The sequence below is a fragment of the Myotis lucifugus genome, unplaced genomic scaffold, assembly GCF_000147115.1.
Source record: "Myotis lucifugus unplaced genomic scaffold, Myoluc2.0 scaffold_288, whole genome shotgun sequence".
In the NCBI taxonomy this organism is placed as follows: domain Eukaryota; kingdom Metazoa; phylum Chordata; class Mammalia; order Chiroptera; family Vespertilionidae; genus Myotis; species Myotis lucifugus.
This window is the reverse complement of record NW_005871336.1, coordinates 875374-901179: the sequence shown is the minus strand read 5'-3', so window position 1 is coordinate 901179 and position 25806 is coordinate 875374.

Below are 25806 nucleotides of genomic sequence, written 5' to 3'. Positions count from 1 at the left end.
TGGGATTTGTAAGAGGAGGATTCTGTCTACACTAGTGATGGCGAACCTATGACACGCGTGTGAGAGGTGACACGCGAACTCATTTTTTTGGTTGATTTTTCTTTGTTAAATGGCATTTAAATATATAAAATAAATATCAAAAATATAAGTCTTTGTTTTACTATGGTTGCAAATATCAAAAAATTTCTATATGTGACACGGCACCAGAGTTAAGTTAGGGTTTTTCAAAATGCTGACATGCCGAGCTCGCCATCACTGGTCTATACACACTTAGAAAAAAATTCTATTTCTATCAATCTGGCGTCCTCTCTCCCTGAGAAGGGCAGCAAATTGAACTTCAAATGGTGAAGTTTTTATGAAACTACAGTTTTGGGGTCTAAGCAGAAGATTATACATTTTTGACATTAACTCCTGACAGATAGACAATGAATCTTTTTTTTTCTCTTGGGCACAGATCTTAAGAGAATATTATAGTTACCATGACTAAACAAATAAAGAGTAATAATAAAAATGCTGGGATGAAATGCTACCACTTAAAAATACTGCATATGTTCAATCCTAACAATTTTATGATAGGTCTTGGTATACACAGTTTTACAGCGAAGGAATCCGAGCTATGAAATAACATGCTCAAGATTATTGAAAAATTTGCTGACAGACAATATTTCATAGCAAGTTGCTCTGACTCCAAAACCTATTATCTTAACAAATATACTAAACTGCCTCTCCCTCACAGATACAAAATCCAGAATTCAGACACGGACTGCCCTTTGCTGGGAAAGTTGTATTGCAATGACCTCATTGTGTAGCACTCAAAAGAAGTACTTTCTCATTAATTAAGCAACATTCCCTTTTGGCAAGAGCAGCCCCATTGTAATGAAAGCACAGCACTGCTCTCCAATTTAATCGAAATGCTCTGAGCTCTAATGGCTAGGAAGGAGAATGCTCGGAGTCATTACTTATTGCCACATTCAGTCATTGGTGTAATCATCAAGACGGAGGGCCACATTCTTTACTCCAGGCTGTCAGAGCAAAAATAGGACCTCCTTTTCCTTTCAACAGGACCTGATTCAATTATGCATCAGTGGCTATTGACTTTATTTTTTAAAAATAATTCTTTATTATTGAAAGTATTATATATGCCCCCCTTTTTTAGAGCAATAGTTATAGGTTAGGGTCTACCAAAGAAGAGATGATGTTGATCTACGTATTATTTTGACCACTTCCAAAGCCTAATGGAAATTGTGCAAACATCTGCGAGAAAGCCGCCCTCACATTTCTGTCCCGATGTCAGACAGTCCAGTTTCTCCCCGTATGAGTCTGGGTGCCCAGAGTCTTGCCCGGAACTGGAGTTCAGAGCAGTCAGGAGTTTGTATCTCCCTCCCGATTGAAAAAGACAACAGCGTACCCAGTTGCCAGCCCTTTCTGCGCGCACCTCCGTACCTCTGCACTTCCACACCTCCGCACCTCCTACCAGTCTCAATGCACTTTTCTCTTTCCTTCTAGTTGTTGCACTTCCACTCAGCCAGCCTTCCCGTGGTTCTGGATGATATCTGTTTTGTCTTTTAGTTGTAGTGTTGATGTGGTTGTGCGAGGCAGCAGGTACAATGTGTACCTGTGCCTCCATCTTGGTTCCTCCTTCTCTAATACCATTTAAAATATGAGAAAACTGGAGGTTAGAAAGTTCATATAGCAAATTATGACCTAAGCTGATAGGTATTTGAATAGAGAGAGACAACTTCTAGATCAGCTCTGACCGATAAAACATGCAGTGATGATGGAAGTGTCCATATCGGCACTGTGCCATCAGGTGGTACATGTGGCAACTTAACACATAATGTGGCTAGTGTGACTGAGGAACTAAAACTTGTAACTGTGTTAAATTTTTATTAATTTTAATATTAAAGCCTTATGTGGATAGTGGCTACCATATTGGCTAGTGTAACCCCAGGGCCCAATCTCTCTCTCTTTTTTAAAAAAATATGTTTTTATTGATTTCAGAGAGGAAGGAAGAGAGAGAGAGAGAAAGAGAGAGAGGCATCAATGATGAGAGAGAATCATTGATTCTATGCATCCTGCACACCCCCACTGGGGACTAAGCACACAACCCCAGCAACTGTGACCTCCTGGTTCATAGGTCAATGTTCAACCACTGAGTCATACCAGCCGGATGAGCCCAACCTCTCAGTCACTCACAAAACAGCCTCAGGAAAGCACTTCCCTACTTCTGGAGTCATCATTCATAAATATGTACACTGCAATTCAGTTATGCTTTGCATTTCTGAGTTTAGAAAAAGAACAATTCTGGCACTGTAAATAGCTTAGTTTATCTCTTGTAATGATTTGTGGAAACAAAATAAAGAAGAAATTTGTTTGACAGGCCATTTTATCTTGTCTTCTGTTTAGGTGAGAGAAATCACTTGTGGTTTAATACACAGTGTTTTTGTAATGGAACACTATAATGTAAATTAGCATTGGTATTCCCTGCAAATGTAAACTGTATTTTTTTTCTTTTTCTGGCTTTATTGTGGAAAATTTCACACATATGAAAAGTTAAACAGAATAGTATATTGAAACACCAGGTCCACATTATTCAGCTTTAAAAGTTATCAGTCTGTGGCTACTTTTATTTCTTCTTTACTACCACTCATGCGATGAAGCATCTAATCTGTTTCCACTGATTGCAATTATTATCCCAATTGATGTTCAAATGGTCCCAACTTTGGTTAGTGGAAGACTATTCAATTAACAAATGAATTATTTTATTTTCCATATTTTATTCTACCAACTGCATATTTAGGTCCATTTGGTCCACCTAACTTCTGATTTTAGTAATTTTAATGTTAGTTAATTTTATAATAATGTAAAAATGTCACAGAGTTCTAAAGTTAAATATATATGTATTTATATATTTACTTATATATTAAATGTATATATTTACATTAAAATATATATGCAATATTTACTTATATGAAATATATAAAAATTTTACAGGGTTCTAAAGTGAACTATATATATATATTTATGTATTTACTTATATATTAAACATATACTTACATTACAATATATATTGTATATATGTAATATATACAATATATACATATATTATTTATATGAAATATATGTTTATTAAAAAACAATATGCATCCCTATCTCCTCCACCCTATTTTTTTTTTGCCCTTTGGGTAATGATTTTTACATTGCAAGACATCTTCCCATTAAAAATAATCTTTTCTGAAGAAGGTCATTATGTGAGAGTCTACTTTTAGGCCGTATGTGGCAATATAATGACTAAATTCAGTAAGTTCCACACACTACACATACATACACATAAAAATATAAAGGCAGTTACTTTGCAAATCTCTTTTAACATCTCAGGAATTATTTCCTCCTTTGCAAAGCTAGAAATTCAAAGTAAAAGATAGTCAATATACCTTTTATTTGAAAAGTTCCAGGACCATATTTCTTTCATGTTACTCTCTAAGCTGACAATCCAGAAATAAGGAAGCACTTTCTACCCCCGTGTTCACCTCTCTCAGAGTCACCATCAAAAGGAGAGACTGTCAGCCTCTGTTGTTCAATACCAGATCCTGATTGGGCCATGTTTGCCTGAGGACAGAATCACTGCACTTTAAAAGATCTCACACATGAAGGTGCTCTCTTCTCTGCTCCCTTATGGTAGAGAAAGAAGCCCGTCCTCCACAGTGCTTCTCTTTTCTCATTACCTGTCTCTTTGTACCATCTATTGTTAGTTCCTTCTGTATATTGAAAGGCCAAGTTCTTTCCCCACGAAGGAAGCCTCTGTTTCCTGCCACTTGGCAGCCTGGGGAACAAACGTGATCCCTTTTACACCATATTTCTCTGATTACTTACCCTCTTACTGTAGCCTGTGAAGAATTGTTCTTTTATCTGAAGCTCTTTAGGGCTTACGGAAAAGGGTTGCTCTCTATGCTCTTAAAAAAACATACCAGCCCTAGCCGGTTTGGCTCAGTGGATAGAGTGTCCGCCTGCAGACCAAAGGGCCCCGGGTTCCATTCTGGTTAAGAGCAGGCTCTTCCCTGGCCCGGGCCCTGGTCAGGGCACGTGCAGGAGGCAACCAATTGATGTGTTTCTCTAACATAGACATTTATCTCTGTCTTTCCCTCTCTCTTCCACTCTCCCTAAAAATCAATAGAAAAATATCCTTGGTTGAGGATTTAAAAAATATATATATACCAGATCATACTATCAAACAACATATTATATGCTATTTTATAGTTTTAAGCCACTGGTCTCCATGTATTTATCTATCTTCCTTTTAAATCTAAATAAGTTTACTTTTATGCTTCAGTAGTATAAACACGTATACAAAGACCAGAGGTTGAAGGGGAATTTCATGGTTAACTATTACTTCTTTTATGTCAAATGAAATGTAAAGAATTTGGCTATTTGGTACAGGGAAGTCTCACTCCTGATAAGTAAACAACAAATGATTGATGTCTATTATATTATTCAATTCCACAGCAAAGTATGGCTGTCACTAGTAAATATAAAGAGACATAAGTTCATTTTACAGGAGCAGGTTGAAGTATCTACTTGACATTTGAGTTATAAATTAGCCTCCTTTTACCTCCAGCTGTATAACATGTTCTTAAAACTTATAATTCAGAACAAAAATATATCCTATAGGCTCAACTAACATTTTACAATGACTGATTGATAACTAGCAAAAAATATTCTCAGGGCTGTGAAAATTTGTGACTTTATAATTCATACTGCATGGAGTTGTCTACATTAAAATAAAATATAATGTTTCTTATAATAGCATCCTGGAAAAACTTCAATTTCAGTCATAAGTTATGTGTTGTGGGTAACAAACTAAAAAATAAGGATCATGCTTAGGATCCCTGACCTATGTATTGAGATTTTGTTTAACTTATGCTTCCAAAAAGGAGAAAATAAAAAAACAGAAAGATTAATATTAACCACCTACAAGACATAGGTTAAAAAAAAAACAAGGTCATCCTGTAAAACCCAGTTTCTTCATCTATTAAATGAGAGACTTACCTGCCTCAAAAGTTTAAACTATTTAGTCAGATAAGTTGATACATGTAAGAAGTCTTTATAAGCAGTAAGGTCAGAGAAGGAAAGCCTGGCAATGTAGAGATTGCCATTAGTGAAATGATGTCTCCTTCTAACTCTCCTGCAGTCTTGGCAATATGCCTACTAAGTATAAAAAAACTACAACAGAGAATTTGGGGCTTAGAGTAAGAAAAATCTGGGTTAAATCATAGCGATTAGCCATTGATTATTCCCTTTGAATGATGCATCAGCTCAAGTGAGAAGCAAGGAAATCTTTTTAGCATCACATTGATTACTTTATGTATATACTAGTGGCCTGGTGCACAAAATTCATGCATTGGAGGAAGGGGTCCCTCAGCCTGGATTGTGAGAGGTTGCAGGCCAGGCCGAGGGACCCCACGGGTGCACACAATTGGGACTGGTGAGGGATGCAGGAGGTTGGTCAGATGGGGAGGGTCGCTGGAGGGCCCCAGAGCATGTCCAGCCTGTCTCGCTCAGTCCCGATTGGCCAGACCCCAGCAGCAAGCTTACCTACTGGTCAGAGCATCTGCCCCCTGACGGTCAGTGCACGTCATAGCAAGCACTGCATATCATTAGCATATTATACTTTGGTTGAACAGACAACTGGACACATAGCATATTAGGCTTTTATTATATAGGATTTTCCTGAAGTAAAGATTCCTTTTTTGTTATAAGCACAGAAAACTACAAGTAATAATAATCATTAATTCAGCACCTACTATGTTGTATCCATGTACCAATCATATAATATTATCACTAAATATGGCATTGTCTATCATACTCATTGTCATTATAAGTAAAATTTCTCTCCAATATCTCTTTAAATAGTCAAATTTTATAGCATATCACATATAATTATATTCTGGCCATTCCTTTAGTAGACAAGTAAAGTGTGGTCACCTTACCAAAATGCAACCAACTTCTAAGCTGTATACTTTACCAACAGCCATTCTGGGGCACAGCAAAGCAATGTATTTTATGAAATTGAGCTTAGAAACAGAATGAAATAATTAGCAGGAGAATTGAAGCTGAAAAGTCATGATGAGGAATGATGCTAGAAAGGACATAATAAATCATGTTTAAATATAAGTTTGTGCAAGCAGAAATACACAAAAGCTGTAAGGAAAAGACAGAATACATGGTGACAGTGTTAATTATCAAATAGATGAAAGCTGAAATCAGTAAATATTAAGACATACCAGTCAATCCTCCTTCATACTAGATTGGTATTTCTGACATATATAATGTCAGTAAACAAATCTGTCTGAAATTCAATTTTAGTACCTGATTATACTTTTATTTAAGTTTCTTCCTTACTATGTTGATATGATTAGAAAAAGCTATTGTTTAAGAGTAGAAATGGTTATGCAATTCATTGAGGATTTTCCCACCTTAAAGAAAATTTACTTACTAGTATTCCAGAGTTATAAAGAATTGAGATTGAAGTGCAGAGAAGAAGAAGTGACAGAGTTCAGATACATAAAGGCAGAGATTGAAGGAAACAGGTCCATGAAGGCAAATGCTTACACCTATAATAAGGGCTCAGATACAATTCCTAAGAAATAGCCATCAGAATGATGCTAGAAGTCATCCATGGTAATTTGTTTAGAGAACATCTTTGGCTGGGCAGTAATTAGATGTGTGAAGGAATAATATGATAGAAAGAAAATTTAAAGGAATCAACTTTATTTTGTACTGTAATCAAGGAAAGAGAAGCCTTTGATTACAGGATAAATTAACAGAACAATATTTAGGGTTGAGAATAGAAAAAAGTATAAGTGAGAAGATAGGGAAAACATGCATGTATGCCTGTGTTTGCACCCATGAGAATTATGAGAAAGAAACAACATCCATTGCAGCTAAACCTTTATAGGGAGAAAAGAGAATGTTGAGATCCGTGGAAGGTTCCTCATGATGTGAGAACAGTATCTTGTGCTCACTTGTAAGAGTATAATAATTCCTTCATAAAGTCAGCATGACTTGATAGTTTGAGCATTACAGAGGCTTAAATATAATAAGGATGGTTTTACTGAGAAGTCTGATATGCCTGGGAATGTCTAGAAACCAGAGTTGTTGTTTTTTAATCAGATATCAGAAAGGGAATACTTCAGGCTACTTTACCCAAAGCAGATAGTGAGATAAGTGATATATTGAAGAGAAGGTGGAGAATACCATGGCAGTGAAACAGATGCCAAATAAGGCAATCATTTCAACCAACGTCCCTGGGAATATAGCTCTGACCTGACCTGTAACATGCCAATGGGGGTGCTGGAGTGTAATTTGTAAAAATTATCCCATGAAACATAATATTACCAGACCGGTCAATCGCTAGCGACAGAGAGAAGAAAAAAGTCCAGGCATTTTTAGCTGTTTACCATGGATTTTATGTAATCTAACCAAAACCCCAACAGTCCTCTGAAATCTACATTACTCAAACACCTAATCAGCTACCGCTACTAGAACAAAATATCTCATTGAAAAAATTCTGAATAAATAAGTTGTGGTTTTGAAGGTGCATAAAGCTACGAAAGATCATACCTGGCTGATCCAACAAGGGTATTTTTTCATTGTTAAGCCATGTAAAACGTGTAGAGAAGGGGCTGAGATAAATCATGTAAATCATGTAAATTAGCTTGAAGAATGCTAGGAAAAGAAGAGTGAGTGGTTGTTGGTGGGGATAGAAGGGTAAAAAGAGAAAAAAGAAATGATAATGTAAGTTAGAGTATTGTATGAATTTTAAACATGTAGACAGTTATTTCTGCAGCCAGTTACTGACTTGATAGGAAACAACAGACCATTGTATCTATTTGATTTAGGCAGTAGAGTCAACTGTCAATGAAATACCTTAGATGTGACTAGGTATCAAAGTGAAAATTTACAAAGTTAAAATATTGATGCTATACATGTCAGTAATGTCCATCTCATCCCTGATTTGATCATATAAAGTAAGTGACTTAGAAATTTAGGGCATAATATCTGATTTTTAAAGTGGGGATTGTAATGCCTTTGGGGGGAAGGAGAGAGAATACTGTATATTCACTGCTACAAAATCAAACTTGCATTCTATCTCAGTACATATCCCAGTTGAGAATACCCATCAAAGAAAGAAGAATGAAGAAATGTGTCTTCATATGTAATACCCTTTGTAATACTTTTAGCAATAAAAAAAAGAAAAGAAAAGCCCCCCCCCCCCAAAAAAAAGAAATGTGTCTTAAAATGTAGAGGGCACTAGGTGAGGACTCAGTAACACTGGCTCTTCTATTGCAAGCTACGTGGACCACAATTTGGTCCTTCAATTTCCCTCTCTGTAGAATGTGGCTGTAGAATGAACTAATCTTCTAGGACAGTCTTAGTGCTGTCATTCTGTATGGAGAGGAGGTCTTTAGATGAAGGAATCATCAAATAGTAAGAAGTATATTTCTTGTAACATCCAGACTAATTAGAGGTGATTTAACAGGACCAAAAATTGGTGGTTCATTAATGATCACAAGACTGGAAACCTTTTTCCTTTTTCATCTTTTTTGAAAAGTGTTTAATTCTCTTCTTGAGAACTCATATGAGAATAATTTATATTAAGATGTTGTCGTTACAGTTAATGGACCTAATGAAGTATGACCAGGCTCCAGATTTCACTTTTGATGCCGATAATTGATCTTATAAAATGTTCAAACATATGAGAATGACAAAGGTTTAGAAGTCACTTTTTTTAAAGGACTTTTTTTAAAAATATATTTTATTGATTTTTTTACAGAGAGGAAGGGAGAGAGATAGAGAGTTAGAAACATTGATGAGAGAGGAACATCAATCAGCTGCCTCCTGCACATCTCCTAGTGGGGATATGCCCGCAACCAAGGTACATGCCCTTGACCGGAATCGAACCTGGGACCTTTCAGTCCACAGGCTGACGCTCTATCCACTGAGCCAAACTGGTTTCGGCTAGAAGTCACTTCTTATTACAATTGTATATGTTTACAGTGCTGCCATTTGAAAGCCGCTGATGATGATTTTAGCTATTTACTTTTAATGCAGAGGCCTAATAACCTTCCCAACCTTTAGCTTAAATACCACATCACTGATTTTCTCAGGACATCAGACAAAATGATTTAGAGCATTTCACATTTCTAGAAGAAACAACGAGGGTGCTTCACAGTTTCTTTTGTAATTAATTAAGACTCCAAGGAGAACATATGTTTGTGTGGCATTTACAGTGGTAAAATGTTAAAGGACATAGATTCATTTCCACTTGTAGCAATGTTGTGTGAATGAAAGCAGAATCTGCCCTACAATGTTGAGCAAAAGAAAATTAAAAAGTGATTCTCTTTCAAACTCAGTCTGTTTGGCAACCTTTAATTTATAATTAACTGGTGTTTCAGAGCAGATTAAGTACATGGTACTAACCATGCAATTACAGGTAAATTTATATATTTGTATTCCTCAAAATGCTAAGCAAGCGTAGCTCACAATCCATGCTAATTACTCTTGGATCCACTAAATGTAATTCCCATATAAAAGGTGGAACCTGTAATTATTAAGTGCTTATTAGTTAACAAGCATATATTCCTCAAACTGAAGAAGCAAGCTATCATGCAAGTAGCAGGAGTTTGAAGTGAAGCCTGTGTTTGAATCTTTGAATCTTGGTTTTACCATGTAAGATGGACTTCCTTCTCATCAGTAAGAACAGAGTTGCCGTGCTGGTTGAGTAGGGCAATTTATTAATTTATCCTCCAGCTATATCACCTGGGAGGAGACAGTAATGGTTTTTCACCCTTCCCAGAGCACGTGACACTGCTCTATTACCTCACTTACATAACACTTACATTTTTCTCAACTGTTTAATTCCATCCAATTCTTCCAGATATCACGGGTCAGCAAAGTATGGCCAAATCTACCCCACAATTTTACAGGCTCTTCAGATGCTCCTATTCTACAGCCAAGATTGAGAACCACTGGCCAAGTGGAGACTGAATTTCAGTTCTCCTTTTTTTCATGTATGTCCCTCTGTTTAACATAACACCTAACACTCAAATATTTCTGCTTGGATTTAAAAATAAATTATCGAGTGTAAAATCTTCTAAATTTAATATACAGATTGGATGCCATTGCAGTTAGAATACAAATTATTTTTTTTAATATATGGAAAATGACACATACACAATCCAAATTTGAAAAAGGCGTTTAGAAAGTTAATATATGCTTATTTCTCAGAACAAGAGGGTGAACCTCTGGTCATGGAAGAAGGGCTTCAATGGGTATTTTCATTGAAAACTCCAATGGGCTTAATATCTTGTGGGATCCGGTCTGGGATTATACACAGTGGTGTGTACACCATAGGGGATTATATATTCAGTTGGCCTGAAACTAGATTCAAAAACAAGTTTTTTCCCAGACTATCTACCTCATGCTTTCTGGCCTCTAATTTTAATCTCCCTTGCATACAAAAGATCCACTATTCCAAATATAACTGATAATATTAACTCTCTGCTATCATTTGCAATATATACCACATCTATTTAAATTGTTCCTAACCTATAGAATTTTATCTTTTAAACAATACATGTGACATATAATCTAGAGTTATCAAACTGAGGTTATTTATCACACAAAACATATATTTTCTTTATTAAAGAGTAACCTGCACAGTGTTAATTATGAATATTTAATTATAACATTGTGTGAAAGATAAAAATATTACCTGGCTTAATTACTAGTTGTATCATTATAGGTGTCTTTCCGTCAGGCAACCATTGCATGATATATATAAGACATGCTTCCAAACCGGTTTCACAGTCAGATTTTTATTTTCTTAAGCTTACTTTTTCTGGCTGAATAATGCCAAGGTCAGAAAACTTTTTGTAGACATTCAAAATTCTTTTTAGCTTTCATTTTACTTTTATCTCTAAGGATATTGTGACTTCACTCTTTATCTAGTTCTTAAAATAGTGACTACCACTGTGTTTGTACCTTTTAAAGATTTTCAAACTTATTTCAAGTCTGCCCTTTTATTTATGACGGTAAATCAGGCCACTGTCATTGTCTTTTTTATCCCCCTGAATGACTGCTATGAAAAGTTTACTTCAGGTTTACCCAGGCTTTGGTCTACCTGCTATGGTTTGTGGGCCTTCCCCTTATAAAATGTTGCCTTTCCATAATTCCTGGAGCATCATGCTAACACTGTATCATATTAATACCTCAGGATACAGATAATATCAGAAGTGAATCATGGGTGTCCAAACTTAATTACCATAGAAATGGGGGTTATGATCCAGATAATCTGTCACTTATGCACTGAGAACAATAGTAGTCGGAACACAGAATTTGTGCAGTTTCTGAGGTCCTAGACAGCTACTATTCAATTGTTCACTGCTGCACTTATTAGCACCTACTTATAAAGCAATATCATTTCTTAGGTGTCGCCAGGACTATTTTCTAAGAGCTGTGAACTAGGAACCAATAAAATGTAGATATACAGTTCGGTTCTATAATTAAAAACTCTTTAGAAATGGGAAAGATTGTTATGCCAGGAATAACAGTAGTGTGTGTGTGTGTGTGTGTGTGTGTGTGTGTGTGTGTGTGTTTATTTGTTTATTTGGGCTGCTGAGCTCCAGTCTTATATTTTCTTCTCAAAGCACCTCCCAGTCCCATTTGAGGAATTACCTCTCCATCATTTTGCTGTGTGTTTTCTGAATCTAGCAATCAAAATATCTTAGCCAAGCAGACAGCATAAAGCCCAAGCCAGTTCAATTATACTTTCTCTCACGTTTAGAAACTTGAACAGTGAGTTTTGAGACAAATATTTAAAAAACTATCCCAAGGCAGACTTACCCCTTAAAAGACAGTCCTTTAGCTCTGATATTTGGATCACTTGGTCTACCCAAAGGTAGTGCTCTACTGTTCTATTTCAACTCTGTGAGCCACATTATATCCTTCCGATGAATTTCTTTTTTGGCCTACAGATCTGGAGTTAAGTTTCTTTCTCTTAAAAACATTGTATGTAATTTAGTTGTTCTCAAACTTAGCTATAGATTAAAATCCCCTGGAGAATTTAAACACTTCCACTTCCCAGGCTGTACTCCAGACCATTATAAAAGAACTAGAGACTCAATGCGCACAAAATCATGCATGAGTAGCTCCCTTCCACTTGCCTCAGCTGGCTGCCCTGCCCATCGCCGCTAGTAGCTAGCTCCCCGCCCTGCCCGCCCTGAGAGCCGCTGCTCATTTGGTCATGATGGCGTTATGGTGTGACGGCCACAGGCCTTTTATATAAGAGATATCTGAAGGAGTGGACCCAGGCATTATAATTTTACAAGCTCCCCTGATGACCCTATTCTGCAGCCAAGATTGAGACGCACTGGCCACATTTTTACAAATAGTGCCATTTTATAGCATGCTTGCTGAGTGTCAAGCATATAATCTCAGTATTGCCTTATAACAACTTTAGGATGTGGGTATTTTTCTCATTTTATAATGGGAATACTGGATCATACAAATGTTAAATAAATTGTCAGAGGCCACAGAGATGACAGATTTAAGATGTAATTCATATTATGACTTGAATTATATTACAACTTCTAACCACTACTTTAACCAAACTTTAAAAACGTGGGGTTAAACAATTTGGAGTTGAATTTAAACTCAGTGGTTTCTAATATTTAATAGTAACAAAATATTGTTTTCCCATTTTCTATGTGAAAAAAATGAATTAACACTTATAAAGTGATAGTGAATCAGATAATAATTATCTGCTCTGTGCCCTCTTGCCTCTTCCCATTCCTGACACAGTCTGAGGACCTTAAGTCCCATAGATCACACCAGGGAAGCTTCTGATACCAGAAGCTTAAAAAGAAAGGAAGCCCTGACCGGGTTGCTCAGTTGGTTGGAGTGTCATCCTGTACACCTAAAGGTTGATGGTTTGATTCCTGGGCAGGGAACATACCCCAGTTGTAGATTCAATCCTGAATGTCCTGCACACAGGACACAACTGATGGATGTCTTTCCCTCACATGGATGCTATCTCAAATAGATGTTTCTCTGTCTCTCTCCCTCTCCCTCTCTCTCTAAAAGAGGACAAAATGGATTACATATTTCTTATTTGATAAGAGCCTATTAATTTGCAGAGAGATACATTGATCCCATGGTTTTCAAATCTTAAAGGAAAGTGTTAAATGTAATGAAAATATCATTGAACAACATAATCAGTATTCTTCTAGAGTGACTGTTCACAAGATGTAGTGATATTTTTCCTGGTTTTCTCTTACATAACAAGACTATAACACAGCAGAGGTGGTTTCATGATTAATTGAAAACTCTCTAAAATTTAAGCCATGCAAACTCCAAAGATTCAATTTTAATGAATTTTTCTATATTAATAAGGTTTTTAAATAAACTTTTTTCAAACCCTCATTAAATAGAAAATTCTATTTTATATCATCTTTATTAAGGCATATAAAAGAAAAGATGCATTTAAATTTATTTAATGAGGTTGGTATCCTCTTGATACTAAACCCAGGCAAGCACAGTTTGATATAGGAGAGTTATAACCCAATCTTATTTATAAATATTGCTACAAAAATCCTAAATAAATCATGAGCTAATTAAATTAAGCAATGTACAAAAAAAATTACAGCCAACTGGAATTTATTCCAAGAATATCAGTATGACATATTTTTTAAGAATATAAAAATGTCTTTAACCACCTTAATGGATTTTAAGAAGATAAACTGTGATCATCTTAATAGGAACTAGAAAGATCTTAATAAAATTCAATACTCATTCATGATAAAAAATAAAAATACTTAACAAGGTGGGAATAGAATTAAATGAAAGCTTAATATGATTATAGTATTAATATTCTCTAAGGAATATATTGGGTTATTCATTGAAGAGTAATCTCAAACAGATGATCAATATATGAAGGGATGATAAATTTTATTTATATGGAAATACAAAATAATTCTCATGAAAATAATAATGGCTGTGAATTGTGTGGTAGGCTTGCTGTAAATTCTTCATGTTATAAATATACTTAGTACATTTAAACATATCTTATACATTTAAACCATGAATTAGATACAATGTCTCTGAAATGGAAAGGAATAATAAACCAAGAAGGTGAATAGGAAGACATATCTTGTTAATCCTTGTGATATGGCCTTGTGGTCAAAGCTGGCTTTTATTTTTATTTTTAAATATATTTTAATTGATTTCAGAGAGGAAAGAAGAGGGAGAGAGAGAGAGAGAGAGAACTATCAATGATAAAAGAGAATCATCAATCAGTTGCCTTCTGCACACCCCACACTGGGGATGGAGCCCATAACCAGGGCATGTGCTCTGACTGCGAATCAAATGGTGACCTCCTGGTTTATAGGTTGACAGTCAACCACTGAGCCATGCCAGTGGTGCCAAAGCTGGCTTTCAAATATTCTCTAATGCTTGGTACATAAAAAAGAATATGACAGATTCAAATAGTGGCATAATTTTTAAGTAGACTGGTCTTTCATTTTGAAAGGGCCTGAATACTGCTTACTACTTGTACTAATTTCCTACTTCTGCAATAACAAACTACCACAAATGTAGTGACTTAAAACAACACACATTTATTGTCTTACTAGAGGCCCTGTGCATGAAATTCGAGCACTGAGGGGGTTTCCCTCAGTCCAGCCTACATCCTCTTGCAATCCGGGACCACTGGCTCCTAACTGCTCGACTGCCTGCCTGCCTGATTGCCCCTAATCACTCTGCCTGCCTGCCTGATCACCCCTAACTGCTCACCTGCCTTCCTAATCACCCCTAACTGCCTCTGCCTCAGCCCCTGCAATGGCGGCTTCATCTGGAAGGATGTCCGTAATGATGTCCAGAAGGTCATTAGGCTGTCTGGTCTAATTAGCATATTACACTTTTATTATTATAGATTACTATAGATGGTTCTGGTGGATAGCAGGCCTACATTTTGGAATGTCAAGTAGATGTAGCTAGCAAATAGGCTTACAAGTTTTTAAGTTCATCTCATTATAATATAAGCAGCAAAAGAAAGAAAATTAAAAGCTTACAGTTTGAAAACAAAATGGACCAAGATATTTCACAATTCACAAATGAGATTAGAGAGAGATTAATGTTTTAAATATATGTGCAAAAGTAGTGAAGAGTACCAATGACAACTGACCCCTACACATGTCACTTTCTACTTCATTGAAATATTATATGTCTCAGTAGCTCTACCTTTCTATATCCATTTCCTTGTGGGTTTGCATTTATCTTCCCAGCCTCAGTCTACTGGACTGCTTTTCCTTACCTCACTGTTTTCATAAAAATTCTGGAAAGTCATAATAGAAAGATATATGCTGAATGAACAAGAATTTTCTGAACTATTCCTATGTTGAAGAATTTTACTGGGCAGTAACAAAACTTTTGCCACAAAAGTACTCATGATAGCCTTACAAAATGTTAATATTAAAACATTTTAAAGATGAGAACATGGAAGTATAGAAAGGTTAAGTCCCTTGTTCTGTATCACACAGCTTTGAAAGGTCGGAACTGGAATTGTAATTTACCATTGAGTAATTCCTAAACCCATGAACTATCCACTACACCAATACATCTATAAATAGATTATTTTATATTTGATACGTTCATTGAGAAAAATGTATAAATCATGTGTCTTATTCAGAGGTTCTTAACTAGGGGTGACTTTACCCCTCAGGGGTCATTTGGCAATGTCCAGAGGCACTTTTGGTGTCACAAGTGAGATCAGGGGGGATCTAGTGGCATCTAGTAGGTAGAGACTAGGGATGCTGCTAAACATACTGCACTACCAGAGACAGCTCAAATTATAAACATTGAAATTATGTTGAGTAAAAGAAACCTATCACAAAAGACTATTGTATATTTTCAATATGAAGTTCCAAAACAGGAAAAATTCATAGAGGGTTATAGAAATCTAAGAGTAGTTGCCTCTAAGGTGACAAGGAGAAGGAGTAGGCGAAGAGACACACAAGAACTTTATAGAATGATGAAATTCTTGCCTCTGTTGTTTTCAATGTTGATCATAGCAGTGTAAACAGTTATCATAATACTTTGAACTTACCACGTAAGATCTCTGCATTTTGTGGCATGCAAATTGTGCATCAGTTAATAACAGGAACATTATTTTAAAAATCTACTAGTAAAATATTATGTCTCAAATAGTTTGCCTTTAATTTATTGAAATTTTCTATGATTCAGTACACTCAATAGGAGAACAAGATCCTATAGTCTTTGTCTTAAGAATAATTTAAAACAGGTAGATTTTTGCAACTGAATTTGTAACTCTGCTACTTTCCTCAAGGTGACAACCTTTGATAGTCTTAGGATCTCAATTCAATTAAACTCAATATCACACAATAAATTTAAAATGCATTAATTGCCCAGGCTGTTTTGTCTTCCGGACGGAAAGTATAGTTTCAGTTACGGGTGACTGACATGGCGCTTAACGTGTTAATTTGGTTAGTTAGGATTTTTCAACTTTAGCAGTATTTGGATCCTAATTATCCTTTGTCATAAAGGCTGTCTTATAGAGAATCACATGTAAAGAATCCCTAGCTTCTACCTACTTCTTATAATAATAAGAAGAAAGATACATCCAAAAAGTTAAAAATAATGAAAATGTAAAAGGTAGCATATATATATATGCTTGTACGTGTGAATAATTCATAACACTTTTAGCATAAAGGTTTATATTTAGGAAATAAGAAGGGGAATGTGATACATTAATTAAAGAAAGACTTCAACTATATTAGTAAGGTTATAAAAAAGAAAAAAGATCTAAAACAAATAAAATACAAATGTTTATAAACTGGATGGTGGGAACATTTGTTATTATTGGTAATTTTTTATACATTTGACGTCTACATATAATAATTAAGAAATTAACATATAATGGTTAATAACCTGAGCTTCATAATATTAGGTTATATATCATAGGCTACCTGCAACATTTGGAGGGCACTTCTCCACCTTTGTTTATAGAATCAGAAAGAGGAACCATCACAGAATAAAACCGTGTCCCTAGATATTACAAGAGTCCCATGTATGACAATGTTGTTATTTCACTCTTACATCAATATGGCTTGGTCTCTACAATAATAGCAAGAATTCAAAATATAATTACCAGGGAGGAATGTGTGACTACAAATGTGTGATTAAAATATAATTCATTTCTAAAATCGGGGACTAATTATTCTTACTGTTGACACAGAATTATGTGATAGTCAAGGCGAAATCAAATAATTATCATTGATTTCTCAAAAACTGCAGAAAATTCTTAACATATTGTGATGATCCATTCTGGTTATGACATCATACTTGGATGTTAGAGATTTTTAAAAACTAGGTGTCAAATCATGTCCCCTCAAATAAAAATAACTCCATATGGTAAGTACTGATAAAAGTCATTCTATTGGGAGTTATTCCTGCTCTCAGAAATTAGCACAATAAAGAGTTTAAGTTATATTTTTATGGCAGAATCCCAGATTTCCCCTCTTTTAATTTTACAGTTGAGAAACCCCTTAGAGCTTATTTAGCTCTTATTTTATAGATGTGGAAAATAAGATTCAGAAAGTTCAGGTGATTGCCTTCCCCAAGGTCATTTTGTGAGTTAGTAGCATAGGTGAGTCTAGAACTCAAATCTTCATCTTTCTATCTTCTTTCTCCACTTTGAAAGTGAATATTACCTTTTTATTATTATAAAATATGTTATATTTTTATTTTGAGAGTATTTTATAACACAAGATAATGGCTTAATCGGTAACTATATGCCTAATGTGCATTTCAGTACACATCATGAATAGTAATGTTTTTATTAGGAGGAAAGGTTTTTATTGCATCTTATGCTTTTGCTTTCACCCCTCCCCCCCAATTTATTGCATAATTCTAGTTCTTATGGAGAAAAATATCAGATTTCGCCAGCAATTTATAACCAGTGCAAACTGCATGACTGTCTATATGACAGCATCAAGGTCAAAAGACTAAATCATTTCTACATCAGTCAATTCTCTGCAACTCCAAGATGTCAATCTCTAGGAAGAATCAGCTAACCTATCTACCCCACAAGCACAAGGACTGACTTACTGTTCACAACATGTTGTCAATAAAGGACAATACAGGGAAAGGAGATTCCATTTGTATCCTTTTATCCTAAGGTGTTCAAGACACATACTAGAATAAACATATTGTTTATTGTCTGAATGGATGGCATTTTCCTGTTTATTTTGTATTTCATTTCGCTCAACAAATCTAACTTTCTTCTTTATCTGTCTTTCAGAGGCTCAGAATTCTGAAGCTTTTATAAAGAGCTACCTGGATGAGTCTTGCTCAGGACAGAAAAGCTAGCACTGTTTTGACACACCGATGTAAAAAAAGAAATTAACTCAGTACTCAGTGATTTGACAAATCAACTTGCTAAAATTCTCTCCTCAAAAGAAGTATGTATATTCCCATTGTTACTAAAAGAGACCATGATTTGTTTTCATTTGTGTCTTGGCTTAATAGTGCAGGAAGGCAAGTACTGAATTTGGAGCAAGGCTGTCTTGTGTTTATATCTTAAATCAAGAGCATTAACCTCTCGGGACAAAATGTGTCATTAGAAAAAGGAGAACAATACCAATCATATCAGTTAGTGTTATACTTAGCTGCTGGTAAGAGAAATTCAAAAGTAACAAAGGCTTAAGGGAGACTGAAGTTTATGCTCTCTCATCTAAAACTCTGAGCTGGTGGACTAGGATTGACCTGGTGGTTAATGGTAGCAAGGAATCAGGATACTTTCATGTTGTTCTTTCATATGTGGACTCTATCTCATAGTACAGTACAGCAGCATTTTGATGTAGGGATAAGAAGAAAGAAAGATGTAGAAATAAAGCGTAAGTAGATGTTGTAAAAAGGCTGATGTATGGCACAAAAAAACTACGTCCCATTAGCCAGAAATAGATAGGTGGCCACACCAAACTGCAAGGGAGACTAAAAAATATGGTACCCATTCTAGATGGATTTATGTGCAGCCAAAAATTAGGGATTATTCAGGGGTCCTCAAACTATGGCCCGCGGGCCACATGCAAATACAAATATTGTATTTGTTCCCGTTTTGTTTTATTACTTCAAAATAAGATATGTGCAGTGTGCATAGGAATTTGTTCATAGTTTTTTTTTTAAACTATAGTCCGGCCCCCCAACGGTCTGAGGGACAGTGAACTGGCCCCCTGTTTAAAAAGTTTGAGGACCCCTGGATTATATTGTCATAGTAAAAAGGAAGAATAGATTAGGAAACAACCAGCATCTCCATCACATAAGAAAGACTGCTAGTTTTCCACAAACTCCTAGACTCTATCCCGGTCCAATGACAATTAGATGTTACCACTTGACTACATTCTCCGCATTGGGATATGAGTGAAAATTATGTGTTCACAGGTCTCTTAAGATTAGGATTATTCCTCTTCCATGTTCTCATGCAGCTTACACCTTTCCTTTAAGCTAGCTAAAATCTGAATTTTAAGACATCTGCTTTTTGATGTTAATGGAGACAATAATTTGGGAACGGGGGGAGAAAAGGAACAAATTAGGTTCTTACATGACCATGTGAAACAAAAACACTTGCTGACGTGGACCACTTACCCAGAACTATTTTAGAGGGTGATATAATTCTATATATTTTTTTCTGTATGCTATAGAAGTTAAGCCTGACTTTGAGTAATATTTTATCAAGGGTGTTCCTAGAGATTAAATGATGTAATATCTACAAAATGCTGGCAGTGCCTGTCCATAGTAATAAGCGCATAAAAATAAAGAAAGAAGCATTCATACATACATATACATTTGCAAATATATATGTTATGTATATTTTATGTATATTTAGTATATGTATAGCTGTGTGTATAACTATGTAAATAGAATTATCTATTTTTTAAGTGTCACCCAAGTCCTCCAAGTGAATTTTACATCAGCTATTATATGTAGAATATAAATGACATATCAAAAATATTTTCTAAGTTTGCTGAAAACCCACGCATTAGTGCTGTCCTGATAAAGTAAGCCAAAGTATTGCTTTATTTCAGTAAAGATGGTATATAGACCAGAACAACCTTAATCTTATATGCATCAATCCATCCCCTTAGGAGGCTTCCAATGGAGTGCATAGGATAAGGCCAAGGCGATATTGAAAGAGTATCATCATAATCATCATCATCAGCAGCAGCAGCATCCATGATCTGACTTCACTGTAAAATGTATGTGCTTCTCTGTTCTAACTACAAAGTTAATTCTCATATATTTCCAGTCTAATATACAAGTTTATCTAAAGCACCTTCATCAAATGCCAAAAGGGAAGAAGTGAAAGAGGTAAAGAGAAAGGTTATCTATCCTGATAGAGTATCTGTCACTCAGGACTACATTGTCGGTTCCAATGTCTAGAGCTACACTATTGGGTATGCGCTGGCTCTCAGCTGAGCATGTAGCCCCAAACACCAATTATCTCCTCCCAACCCAGGAAAACTGTCACTGCTCTTTGTGCTTGTCCTCTATAATCAGTGCCACAAATAAGTAAGTGCTGTGAGGAGAGAAAGCAGGGAAAAGTAGGTGTCAGCTCAAAGCATTTTCATTCTTTCGGGTATCCTGGTCTCTCAAGCCCTGACTTCTTTGTTTGCTTTCTAACAGTCTCAAAACTTATTTTTGTATTTTATGTAGTTTTACAAAATATTTTAATGGATAAGTTAGTCCAATAAAATATATCTCAACAAAAAGAAACAAATGTCAGTTTGGGATGATAGCATAGCCAGCATCTAAGACGAACCCACCAATCCCTGTCTCCTGGTATTCTCATCCTTGGCCAGTCTTCTCTCACAATATATTAGGTTTGGTCTGCTGGAGCAATAGGATACAGTAATGGTATATCGCTATCAAGACTATGTTACAAAAGACATTGTACCTTTTGCCTCACTCTTGAATACTTTATTCTGGAGGGAGTCGGGGCCCGGTCATGTAGACAGCAGCCCTTTGGAAAGGCCAAGTAGTGAGAAACTGAGTCCATCTACTAACTGTAAGAAGAAAACAGAAAATGCGGTCTCTTGTCAATAGCCAGATGAATGAGTCATCTTGAAAATGGATCCTCCAGCGCCAGTCAGACTTTCAGATGAGTGCAGCCTGAATTGATGGCTTGACCTGGACCTTATGAGGGGCTCAATGTCAAACACACTCAGCTAAGTGGTTTCTGCATTCCTGGCCATCAAATGTATGAGTGTGTTCTTTATTATTAATTGTGGTCTATTACATGTATCATAAAATGTACCACCAGAATTATGTTTAAGTATATAGTCCAGCATGAAGTATAGTCACATTGTTGAGAACTCTCTAGTGCAGATACCTGTTTAGGATAGAAATGAGATTGCTGGTTCAACATAAAACCAGTTTTTCAGTGTCACTTAATTTTTATTATTATTAAAGAGGAAAAAATATTCTCCATACAGATAATCTATTTCTATTCATAGAATATTACATTAATTCTTTCAGGTTGAATATTCTTGGTAGTTCCTTGACTTCCTCACTCCCCCTTTCCTTTTTATTTAAAACTAAAAGCTATTGAGCCAATGTTCAAGTCTCATCAGCTAACTGATAAAAACAAACAGACTTTTCCCTCACTCTCATGGAATTAAACAAACAACTTGATACTGAACAATTCCGCGAAACTGTGGCAAGAGGAGAAGGGGTAACAGATGAAAGCTTCATCTTAAAGTTGAAATGTCTTTACAAATTGGAAAACCCCCAGCCATATGTACTAAGCCAAACAAGATTTAGTTGCTTTCAATTGTTTTATCAAGGTTTTAAATTCAGGTTTGCATTCGTACATGTCTTCCTGATACAATTCTCTAGTCAGGAAATCTTATTTATTATTTTTTAATTGTTGTCTACAGTTTTTTGAAGTCCTTTGCTAACTAAGGGTATTCACCCCTAACTTCTCAGAAAGACAAATATCTATGTAATGCGCGATAATCTGGTATTTCTTACTCAAAATTGCTTATTCATCCCAGATTACCAATGGAAGACCTTCTCCCTGGGGCTACTCTGCAGAGGCATCAATGTGATTTAATTAAGAAAACAAAACAAAACAAAGAACTTTGATGAACTGCAGTGCTTATAGAACCAACCTCAATGTGAGGAATAGAAAAAAGCAATTAAATAGAAAATCACTATGGTTCTTACTTTGATGTCAATCAATCTCCTATTTTGTGATTTTAACTTTAGCTGTAGGGTAAATTACCACTTCTCTGTCTTTTCCAGCTAGCTCCTACCTAATTCTACCTTTTTTTGCTATAACACGAATAATTAAAAGGAATTACTAAATTGTTGTTCTATTTCTACATCAAGTACAGTATCTTAGATAGTTTAATTATTAATTTAGTTCAGTGATGGTGAACCTTTTGAGCTCGGCGTGTCAGCATTTTGAAAAACCCTAACTTAACTCTGGTACTGTGTCACATATAGAAATTTTTTGATATTTGCAACCATAGTAAAACAAAGACTTATATTTTTGATATTTATTTTATATATTTAAATGCCATTTAACAAAGAAAAATCAACCAAAAAGATGAGTTTGCGTGTCACCTCTGACACGCGTGTCATAGGTTCGCATCACTGATTTAGCTGATTCACAATTTTAAAACTTATCGAAGGGGTCGGTATCTATGCTAATGATGGGAAGTCACACTGTTTTTAGTCCACAGTGTTGGAAGCTGTACAATGTATGCAGTTGTGGAAGCATTCCGATTCTGACTCAAGACAGAAATAGATGTGTCTGCAATGAGATCCACATGAAGGAAACAGAGCCTAACTGTTAAATGTGGAGAGGAAGACAAAATATTTCTTAAATAAATAATATCGTCGAGATTATACATGTATTCTCCTTCTGATGGCTTTAATGTCTCCATAATGGATACTTTAAAAGTATCCAAGATTCGAGGTGACATCACCTTTAGAGCCAGAAATTGGGTGAAATAATGCCTAAAATTATGCACTAAGGAGTTATCACTAGAACTGAGAAATGTTTAAAAAATATATTTCTCTCCCCTTTGAAACTTCATGCATTAATAACCCCTAATATAACTAGATCTATATAGTCTTCCATAAGTTGTTGTTGTTGTTGTTGTTATTGTTGTTGTTGTTTAATCATTGCATTGCCTGTTATCCAATGCCTGAACAGAACTGTCTCATAATTTGGACAGTTTTATAGTTGCTTATGGCTGTGGGGTAAGTTTGGAACCAGTTAGTCAACCATAGTCAGAATTGAAGTTTCCACAGCACTGTGTTTAAGAACAGAAGCACAGGGGGGGCGGAAGGTTGAAGAGGTAAAGGAGACTAAATATATGGTGACTGAAGGAGACTAAACTTTGGATGATGAACACACAATGCAATATACAGCTGGCCTATTATAATAATATCATACACTTGAAACGTATATAATTTCATTAACCAATATAACCCCCGTAAATTTAATAAAACTATTTCAATTCAACACCAAACATAGAACAGAAGCACAAGCAGAAAAACTAGAAACAAACTAAAATATTCAGTAATACATAACTGGTTAGATAAATTATGCTGCATACTTATCTTTAAATTCTATCATGCCTTTGCAAATATCTATACTAATAAAAGGGTAATATGCTAATTAGACTGGGAGACCTTCCAGGAGACCTTTCGGAAGTTCTTCAGGACAAAGCCATGGTGGCGGGGCTGAGGTAGAGGCGGATAGAGGCCAAGGGGGGAGGGCAGTTGTGGGTGATCAGGCTGTGGGGGCGGGGCTGTTGGGGGTAAGCAGACCAGCAGTTGGGGGCAAACAGGCCATCAGTGGGGGTCAGTTGGAGGTGATCAGGACAGCGGGGGGGGGCGCAGTTTGGAGTGAGCAGGCCAGCAGGATGGTAGTTGGGGGCGAGCAGGTTGGCAGGCAGAGTGGTTAGGGGCAATCAGGCAGGCAGGCAGGCAGGTGAGCGGTTAGGAGCCAGCAGTCCCGGATTGCGAGAGGGATGTCTGACTGCCGGTTTAGGCCCAATCCCTGTAAACCAGCAGTAGGACATCCTTCAAGGGGTCCCAAATTGGAGAGGGTGCAGACTGGGCTGAGGAACACCCCCCCCTCCCCTGTGCACAAATTTCATGCACCGGGCCACTAATATATATATATATATATATATATATATATATATATATATATATATAAAGTTGTTTAAGACTCAAAGTTAATTTTTTTAAAAAAAAGGTTCAATAAACCTCCATTCTGTATATGTGTTCATGTACATGTATAAGCGTGCAAAAATATAGGAAGGAAATGGAAGGATACATTTAACACCACTAATTCTAAGAGTATAACTGGAAATAGCAATGTGTGTATGTTTTAGATCACATCCCTGTGGGATTTGGATCCTTCACAATATGAAAAAGCAATGCTACTTTTTAAAATAAAATAACTAAGAGGACAGACATTATGTTGGTAGATTACTTAGGAATCACTGTCTACATTTTTCACTCTTGCAAAATACCTGCTATAACTTCAGGTTGAAAACATCGCAGTCAGAAGAGTTGAAAACTGGACAGATTTGCAAAAAATATGATTATCTTCCTGGCACTGCCTTGCTACCTTTTAGTCTTGACATCCAATCTGTGTAGCACTCTCTCACCCTCTCAGCGTTTTTAAGTGCTGCAAATCCGAAAGGCTCCTTTTTTGCTTTTACTGGAAACCGACATGAAGGACCCACCCTCTCCTGCCACTCTGACATGCCGATTCTGAGGGAGGACTTGAGTAGCAAGCACCTGACACAGTTTATTTCTTTTCAAATTGGGAGACTCAGAGTCTCCCCCAGGACCAGGTTTAAATATTTAAAAGCTATTTTTATGTCTTTCAAAATCCTGACAGGCAAAGGGGATTTGAAACATGCCAGCAATATGGCTAACTGCATCAGCCCCTCTGTCTCCAGGAATGAGTGAGTCTTTTATAGGATCGGTTCCCAAAGACTGATTCTCTCAAAATCAGCTAGTTCAAACAAGAATTCTTCTCCTGAGAGTTCAAAAATTCATGGTAATTGGAATTGGAAATGAGTTAGGCCAGCCATTCATTTATCCAACGTCACCTTTCTCCTCATCACTACTATATAGAATTAGTCACATCCGTAATTAAGAGTTCCCCTAATTAAACTATAATACAGTCATTAGTAAATATTTTTTTTTATCAAAAATGAATTCTATATATGCTAGTTTCCCTTAACTTCATAAATGTATTATCAATTTGATAATTCAGTATAAACCTCACTGTCAGAATTTCTGGAATCTGGAGAGGGTTTGCCTTAATTCCTGTACTGGCCCTGTCAGTCATTAGTTGCATAACTTTGATCAAGTTATTTAAATTCTCCATGCTGCTTTTTTTTGGTCATCAGTGAAATGGGAATCATAATGATGCATCATTGAATTGTTTGAAATTTAAATAATTTATGTTTAAATATACATAGGCCATAGTGAATACTTAATATGTGTTAATTATTATCACCAACATCCTTATGGTCATCATTATTAATACCATTTTCCAAAAGTTTAAATTATTTTACTCTCTCTTATAAACCATTAATGGTTTTCTATGAGTTGATTTAGTTTCTTTTGTCTTTAAAGACGTTGCCTTCTCTGAGCTGCACTAACCCGAGAGTAATTGCTTACCAATGCATCAGA